Raw genomic sequence first — 9,917 nt, 5'->3', positions numbered from 1 at the left:
GACTAGGACCTTCATCATACTAGACAAAATCAGATAAATTAAGTTATTAATCAATTACTATATTTACAAAGGCTCATTTTCACATAAGTAGTTGTAAAGTTTCTTGTAATGTTGTGTCCTCATGAAAATATCGGAATGGGTCTTGTAGAAACAACAGGACAATCCTCCTACAAACATTATTTAATTGTGAAAGATCAACAATCATGTTAATACATGCACTGTAATCTATACCTTTCTTTCGTATTCAAAGTGGAAAGTATATATTCCTTCCACATCATTGAAAACCATATATTTTGCATTGGTTTGCGTGCAACTGATACAAACCACCATATATTTTAATTTTATCACAAACAAAACTGCATCACTAACCTTGTTGCCAATTAAAGACTTCTGTAGAGCAAGCAGCTGTAAAATTAGATTCATTTCATAAAGAGAGTATTTAATTATACCTGCTATCACTGCATTAGTAGATGCTACAGCTGGAATGATGCGTTTTACCAACTCCTTTAATTAATGGGATAAGGACATGTTATACTATAAGCCTTTCTTCATACCATGCACACTTTAGCTTTAATAGTAACAGTTTTCTTTGGCTTAGATTCTATGCAGTACTTTACATGCGTACCTTGTGTTAGACGATAAGAGACACCTTGAATACCATATCATCAGCTCTTTGCTGAGACTTTTCAAACAACCACATTATATGATCAGGATTATCACCATCAATAGGTACATCTTCTATAGAAACACAATATGAAATGTATTACCAATAAATATCTAAAAATACTTACCACCAAATGGCTTCTCTTTTGGCCATAGAAGAATTCTAGAATATTCTACGCAATGTTCGGGTAATCGTGGTTTTTGGAAGCTATTGTACAAAGCGGGAAATTAACCTGGAAATCATTGCATTATTATTTTTATTATTAGTTAGTTGCTAGGAGACCTGAGGTGGATAGAGATCCATCGTACAATCCATACAAGCTGTAATGCCTGGTAAAATGACTCTAGCATGACCTTTGAACCCTTCAGTACCTCCATCAACTAAGGGAACAAGGATGACTGATCAAGGTGATCTTATCATCATATCGTAGCAAACTTAGCTATTACAAGCCTAAAATCATAATGTCATAATTGTAATTAACTTACAATCATGCCATTTATTATCCATCTTCTAGCAGCAACAGAGTCTAATCCACATACAATAATATAAAAATCTAAATAAAACAAAATTTGAAAGCTGTAAATTATGTATACCAGCTGCCACCTTTGTAGAAATCAGGAGGGAAGTCTTGAATTTTAGCGTAATGTCTAGTAAATTATATTAAAATATTATGAATTGTTAGTAAATTAGCATTGTTTTAAAGTATTATAATATTATGTATTAATTATCAAGGTAAAATTGGACAATTTAGAATTTAAAAAAAAAAAATTCAAATTAAAATCTCTCATCAAATTTCCCACTACATATGAACATAACGGTACAACATGAGCTCCTGGTATGCGTTGATTGATAAATGCAGCTGCTACTTCAGCCTTAGGTTTTTCCAATATCTTTAGATACTATAAGATAAAATTGTTATTCAAAATTATGTAATTAAACTTATTGGCAAACCTAAAAAGAAACTGACGATTTAAAATTAGATAAATCAATTGTGTCCATATCGATACACTCCAAATGAGTAAAACCCATTAAAGCCTAGATGGATAATTATAATAAAAATTAATAACTTGTTCCTTCAATTAGTAATGTTATTAATAATTAACGCACTAAATCTTTCAATAGTTCACATCCCAAGCCTCCGGCTCCAATGACTAAGACTTTACAAATATCTCTCATGAATTGTAAGGTCTAAAGGGAGAGTATATTGTATATTAACAATAAGTCTTATTTGTTAATATTATTACCTCATCACTAGGTTCAAATTCTGGGTGTGCTAAAGGACTACCAACGAGTTAGAAGTTTCTGAATGCTTGCCCATCTTCCTGGAATCTCCTGAACACGCTCTGTCTCCATTGTCTCCATTGTATCCATGTATTATATAGCAATTCAACTAGGTGTGGTTTAGGGGAGGGCTGTGTGCAATGGAGTTGGAAAATTTGAAAGCAGAAGGGTTTCGACTTAAAATCAGAACTTAGAGCAAAATAAAATGGCTTACAATAAACTTCAAAAAGAAAAGATGAACAGAAAAAGGTTCTGATAATTGAGTTAATGTGAATTAATGCATTTTCTTTAACACATTTACAGGATCTTGGTAAAGCTCATGAGCAGATTAAAAAAACTCCATGGAGACTTAGAGATGAAAGAAAGACTGTTCTCAGAATATCGAGAAACCAAAGAAAAAGATTATGACGAAATTATTGAAGATTAAATGTGATTTACAGGTTAAAAATTAGTTAGAACATATTTAATTGGTTAATAGTCATATTATCATATTATTGCTATAATTACAATCCTAATATTATGTATTAAGATGAAATAAATACATATTAAATAGACAAACAGACAGATTAATAAATAGATAAATTATTCACAACTTACTCTTTATTCATTAGGTCCGACTTCAGAGTGCATTAGAAATTGATGATAATGGATTATCATATGTAATATTCCTAATAGATTGAATCTTTCTTTAAATAGAAGTCAAGGTTAGTTACATGTATATATTTAAAACTAGTTTTGTAATTAAAAACTAGAATTGATTATAGTTTCATTTAAATTGAATAAATTTTAATAATTTTTGCCATTAAAAAGATTATTGTTTTAGGAGTTAGCTTGTTCATTAACTTTCAAATTCAAAGTTATTTCATTTGTAATGATACTTTTATTTAGCTATCTCTCATTAAGTATTTATAAATATCTGTTATTAGCCACTCATGAATCTCGCAATATTGTATTGACAGATCCTTGCTACCTACTGTGTATCTCAATATAGTATAGTATATATCTCATTATTGTTATTAATGAATACTTGTTATTATCAATATATTTTAGCTTGGTGGTCTCACAGTTCAGGGTCCACAGTTAACTTGTACAGAGGCTGTTGATAGTTTAAAGAAGTGGGAAGGAGTGGAGGGAACTGTTTTATTATTTAATGATCTTCTTAAGAGGAACAAGGTCAGAATTGATATATAACTATATAACTCTTATTATTGAGGCTATGTTGTTTCTAGGGAAAGTCCATTGGAAACCTGGTACTCCATGGACTTGTAAATGGAAGCCTCATCTTTCGTATTTGCATCTCAGGCTCTCTACACAACCACGCTGTACAATGTAAAAAAAAAAACATGTACAGACCAATTAATAACAATGTTTTAACAAAATGTTTTTATTTTGTCTTTTACACAGACAGTCTTGCCTGAATTAGAGGCATTTTGTAGAGCAGGTGGGTTGCTCTTTATCTTGATGAATGTTTCTTTAAATGATGCAGAGAGAATTGGTCTGGTTAGTTTTATCATTGTACATAGCAGTGTAAATTTTTTTCCATCTTAGAATGAAGATCTCATGTTGGAATTGTGTCTGAGCAATGTCTCAAAATGTGACATCTTTCTCTGCATATTGGAGGCAGATTCTGACCACACATCACACGTTAGTTGTTTCTAGCTCTCAACTCTGTGATTATTTTTAAATTTAGCATTACAAAATTGGAGGTTGAGCATGGGTTCCTCAACAATCCCACAGCAAGACCCTCCATTTTTATTTTCCTTGATTCAAAGTAGGGTACTAGCAATGTGTATCATGTGCTAAACTTTTGTAGATCTGGAAGTAGTTCTGAAGTAATCAAATTAAAACAGAGAGTAAAGAAAATATCAGATAAAACAAAGTGATTTTAAAATTTAGCAGCTGTGAAATCATGTACTGGATGCTCTATGTCACATAGATAATTGAAGACAACTCATTTAATGAACAACAGTTGAAATACAATTAGTTAATGAAGTTAAGTGCATTCTTACAAATGTAAGTCAAGATTTTATTATACAAATTAGATATATATTCTCACATGCTCTCTCTTTAGTATTATGATGTTGTAGAAAGTAATGAGAATGACCAGATGTTATGTTTGATCATCTTTCTCTCCTCTCTGATATGAGAGTTGAGTATGAACAGTTAAACTTAATGACGGCAGTATTGTTAAATTCCCTAACAAACCAACTGCCATTGACGTGGTTAGACTATATAAAAATGCCATTTTAATCAAATTACCTTATTCTCTTGATTTCTAGACATTTGACAATTTGATTGCTTACATGAAGGAAGACAACAGCAGTGTAGCACCATACTTGATTACAGCTCCACCTGAGCTGGAAAAAATCAAACTCTCTTGGCAAAATGGTAATTTCTTATTGCATATCATGTGATTTTCATGTGATTATTTGTGTGGTATTGCATCATATAGAGTCAATATATCAAAAGGAATACGTAGATGAAGTGGTAGTTATTGCACCATTTTGTATCACAAGCTTGTTCTTCATCTTCCGAACATGTTTTGATGTATCGTAGGTTATCTTCAAGGTAGGCTGAATTTGATCCTTTCTTCCTTCTCTTACATTATTTTTCTTAGTTAATTCTCTCTGTGGTGAAGGAGGTTCCACTGTACCAACAGATCCTAACAGACTAGAAGAATGCTTTGTTCAATTACTTGATGTGACTTCGGCACGTTTTGAAATCTCTTGGGTTATGAGTTACTATTTATTTTAATTGATAAGCAGAACTACTTTTGGTACGTACGGATATTAAGATATTTTATTTGATACAATAGATACACCATAGAGATATTATTTTTATTTGAATATAATAGGGAACAACAACAATAGAGATATTATTTTTTAGTTGAATATATGGAGTTTGGCTGGATTTTGAAACCACTTTCCTCAAAATGTACGTGTTGTTCTCACGGCAAATGAACTGTCCTCTTATCCAGACTCATGGAGGTATTAATTATAACCCAAGTACATTTAACCATCTCAATAGGGCTCTACCTACATGTACTCTTCCATCTCCCACGGCAACTGATCTTCAAGAAGTCGCAGTGGTGTTAATTATTGGCCCTAAACAAAGAGTACTTACAGAAGATCAGGTACATTTCTCTACATAACATTTTATTCTTAATATTATCTTTAAGGTCTATTGCAGAGCACAGCACTGACAAACTATCAACTCCTTCTAATTTCTTCTCACTTTGGTGTGTCCTAGCTCAAAATTTGTTCTCAGGTTAATAAAAATTTGACATACTGTATAATAATTTTTGTTTTTTTTTTTTCAATTTAGTTGTTCTACTGGTATGAAAGAGTCTGAAGTAGATGAATGATCGAGTCCCTGGAACAACTTTGAGGTATTTATATGTAATGGTGTTATTGCTATACTCTCTATTAGGATATTTCTGAATTGGCCAAAGTTATGATTGATGATATGAATGCACGATGTACTCTCCTTACACCATATCTTGATAAAGTATTGTTAATTATTTATTATTATAATTAATCTCTTGTTGCTTTTAGATATTACAATTACTATATCGGAGTAGAAATGGGTTGTCTCTCTTGAAACTAAACAAAGTAATATGTAGTTACAGTGTGGTAACTAAAATGTTTATCTATCTTTTTAGATACTACAAGTTCCTTATGGTGTTTTTATTATATTTGGTATCTGAGTTAGAGAAGAGACATATCATATGGGAGATAGCTGGCTACTACAATTTAAAAATGAATCTGTTATGTTGTTACAATGCTACTACCGTAATGAGTGGAGGTTTACTTTGACAGGTTCAGGAACTTGTTTGTATCAGATATGATTTTGAATTAACATCTGAACACATGTTAAATTTTATACAACCTCTACTAACCTTTTCTCTGATCTTTCAAAGTTTGTTCTGACAGACATAATTTATGTAATTATTAATGTTATGTTTTTTTGTTAGTCTACCTCTTGCTCGGTGTGCATGTGAGTTACCATGGTTACTGAAAAGAGCAGATCTTCATCAAGGAATTAATCAATGTCCTTCTTAATGTTGATATACTTATACAGCTGTATTGCAGGTACGATATATAGTAACATCATGATGATGTCATGTAACTATGTATATTATTAGCGGTGAGGGTGCATTGTTGTTTGAGGCTCTGGCGACAATTGGAGTCAACTTTAGTGACATTGCTGATGAGTATTAATAAAGAATTGTATACAATGGAAACAGGTTATATTTTTATACGAAAAGAGAGGACCAGCTGAATTTATCTGACCTAATCATATATGCATTGTGTGTATATGTGATGCCCCCTTTATCCAGGACCAATGGTTCTGATGACAGAGCATTTGACAAGGTCGTGTATTCACAATCCCCCTAGATTTGAACTAGGAAGTTTTGATTGTCTCTTTATTTATTTAAAACTATTCACAATAACGACCTTTTCTTTCATCACATCTAGCCTCCACTGACCAATCCTGTTTGTTATACATAGCAATGGTCTTATGTATACAGTTGGAAAGATACTACACAATCTAGGGTTAGAATAGAGGTCAGTGATATACTCTGATAAAATTCTGATAAGCATGTTCTGTTTGTTTCCTTTAGTTCACAGCCTCTTCTTTCAACATAGTTTGGAATTGTATGAATGTAATTCGATCCTGATAGCAGTGAAGTTGCTACAGTTATGTATGAGTTTAGCTACTTATATAGTGACTTAGAACGTTACAGGTTAATGCATGTAACATAGTGATTAGTCTCCCACTGAAGATACAAAATATTTAATTTTATATTTCATTTTTATAGTGCTGCTGAGAGTTTGTTATAAACAAGCTATTGAAGTATATGAGCACATTCAGGTGAAGACTCAGATCAGGCTTTAAAGGTACGTATTATTATTTGTAATCTGTCATCATAAATTACAGTATTAATATTATAATAGGTATTGAGTTCACTGTCAACACTTATGAATCCATGAAAAGGTACAAGTGTAACAATAACTGATATTTTTTTATTAACCCATAGACCTGATCTCTTAGATACAGTGACTACAAGATTATACAGTCTCAGAGAACAAAGAAATCTTTCTAAAAACCTAATGTAAACCAAATGTTATTTCATTTATGACACTTATTCTCTTTTTTTGTGTAGGCTCTAACTTTGCTCAAGAGGAGAGCAGATGAACTTGAGATTTATTGACAATTTTTGAAGAGAATCATATTCCAACTCAATCAGATATTTTAGCATTGAATGAATGTCATTAATACATGCATCATTTGGTGACAAAAGGTAAGTTAAAATCACATGACTGAATAATTACTGTCTGATTATAGTGTAGCTAAGAATATTTATTTACTGCTTTACAGAGCAGTGAACATGTGTTAGGTGAACATCACTCAGTTACTCTTTTTACTTCTAAAGAATCTAACAACTTTATACATTCAAATGACCAAGTTATGACATATTGAGTCTATTATCTTGCTTTCATTCCTTCCAATATAGATTTGACGATGCTATAGCTTTGCAACAGTTAGTGTGAAACAAACAATCTCACTTGTTACATTCTATTTTTGTAGACATAATAGTTGAATTGAAGGAAAAGAATTGGGACCGGCAACATACCAGTGTTGCAGCTGCAATCAACAATTTAGCTGTATTTTATTGTTTTCAAGGTAAATACCGTAACATACTTGTCTTGATTACTTCTCTTTGATTGACAATAGAAGGATTACTATAATGGCTGTGGGTGCCCTATTATGATCAAGCTATTGACATCTATAAACAACTTATGGCATGACCACTCTTTAGTACATGACACCATTACAAACAGACAACTAGCAGCTGACAACCTCAGACCATAATAATCAAATGAATGTAATACTTTGAAGTTTAATCTTAAAGAATACATCTTCATACAAGCATTCAACACTGTAGCCACTATAAGTACTAAATGTTTTTATTCCTACAGTAATCTTGTTTATAATGCCATTCCCACATTTCATAATTTCTTTAGAAAGTTTAATGTACTGTATTAAACAAATGATAACCAAGTTTCATTAATACATTAAATTATTTCAACACAAATATCAATAATGGGTATATAATGCCTAAAATTGAGTAATAAGATATGTTATATTACATAGCACTGACATGTGAAAACTAAAAGACACTACGTACACTGTTTGTGAAAGTTCTTGATTTATCTCGACTTTTTAGATTGTCTCTTTCTTCTCCAAATCCTAACCAACTCTTAACATTACTCCAAACCTTTGTTAGTGTTGAATCTTCTCTTTTTGCTTCCAGTTTTCTTATATCATTTTCCTGGTTTGATTGTATCTGTTGTTGTGGGTCTCGGTCCTCTCTTGTGGTCTTCTTCGATGTCTCGTTTCCTCTTGTTAGTACAAGTACACTTTTGTTCTTTCCATCCGACACCACCACCCACAAAAACAAGAAGGTTTCACTTTCAAGACTGTATGCTATTTGTCCATGATGATGTACTGTTTGTTAAATCTGATGTATTAGTAAAAATCTCCAGAATATGCAAAATGAGGTGACCTTTCTCTGTATGATGTAATAAACTCACAAGTCTCCTCCAGGCTGTCCTGTACGACCCTTTTGTCCTTTGCTCCCTCATCTCCAGTACTTCCTTTAATTCTTCATAAATCCCATATCTCCTTTGCTCCTTTATCTCCTTTGCTACTTTACCAGGAGGACCTCTGCGACCTAAGGAAATGAACAACAAATTTATGTGCTTCATAAGGTTCTGATAATTTACCTGGTGGACCTGAAGGACCCATGGACCAGGTGGGCCACCAGGATCTCCTTTCATTCCTCTAGTTCCATTCATACCTGGTTCTCCCAAACATACCTTTCTCTCCTTTTGGACCTGAAAATAACTTATTAATAACCACACTAAAGAAAAACTCTATACCTTCATTGCCTGTAATCACTTTCATACCCATGACCCCAGGTGGACCTGATGAACCCTTAGGTCCAGCAGAACCTATTAAACCTGGTGGTCCCTTACGACCAGGAGGACCAAAGGTCCTGGAGGTCCTTGGACAACTAAGATAAAGAAAAGAAATTTAGAGTCTTTTAATATATCTAATTAATAAATCATTGTTTAATTAATATAATTTAATTTTACTGATATCTTTTCCAGGTTCTCCTTTGCTTCCTTTGGTACCTTTTGTACCATCTTGGCCTAGCAACAAAGATATTTAGTAACACAAGTTGTATTATATCCTCACAGCAGGTCCAGGCTTCCCAACACGACCAGGTCTCCAGGTGGGTCCTAACATCCCTTTTCACCTTGTGTACCATTTTTGACCTCTATCACCAGTGGCTCCTTTGGACCAGGTGGTCCTTCTCCTCCTTTCATCCCATCTGAACCTTTAGTCAGGGGGCCCTATCATACCTTTGGCACCCATAGGACCAGGATTACATCTAAAAACAAGCAGTTTTATATCAGAGCAATAATTACCAAATTCTAACCTTTTCCTGGTAATCCTGTTCTACCTTCTTCTCCAGGCACTCCTGCTTTACCAGGTACTCCTCGAGCTCCCGGTCTACTGTTTTTCCAGGTGGTCCTCTTCGTCCATCCATTCCATCAGTTCCATTTCTACCAGGTAATCCTGGTTTTCCAAAGTGCCATTACTCCAGGAACACCAGGATCTCCTGGCTGACATCTTTACCCATCTTACCAGGAGGTCCCTCTTGCCCCATGTAACCCCTATCAAATAACAAAGTTTTGAATACTACTCCATTTAGTTAAACCCATAGACTAAGAAAACAATTAATACATGAGGTAGTCAATTATATAAAGTGTCGTCTACTACCCACATCATTTCCTGGAGGTCGGGCTGTTCCGTCCGTGCCTGGTTGTCCAATTTTACCCGGAGGTCCAGCACGACCTGGAAAATCCATCTTTTCCTGGGAAACCCCTCAATCCTGGAT

General features: G+C 33.4%; 1 pseudogene; it reads right to left on the bottom strand.

Annotated features, from left to right (window-relative positions):
• Nucleotides 1-231: 231 nt before the first annotated feature.
• On the bottom strand, nucleotides 232-9,566 carry LOC121392494 (annotated as a pseudogene).
• Between the last annotated feature and the right edge of the window lie 351 nt (nucleotides 9,567-9,917).

Source organism: Gigantopelta aegis, unplaced genomic scaffold (genome assembly GCF_016097555.1).
Source record: "Gigantopelta aegis isolate Gae_Host unplaced genomic scaffold, Gae_host_genome ctg3938_pilon_pilon, whole genome shotgun sequence".
In the NCBI taxonomy this organism is placed as follows: domain Eukaryota; kingdom Metazoa; phylum Mollusca; class Gastropoda; order Neomphalida; family Peltospiridae; genus Gigantopelta; species Gigantopelta aegis.
This window is presented reverse-complemented; position numbering and strand designations above follow the sequence as displayed.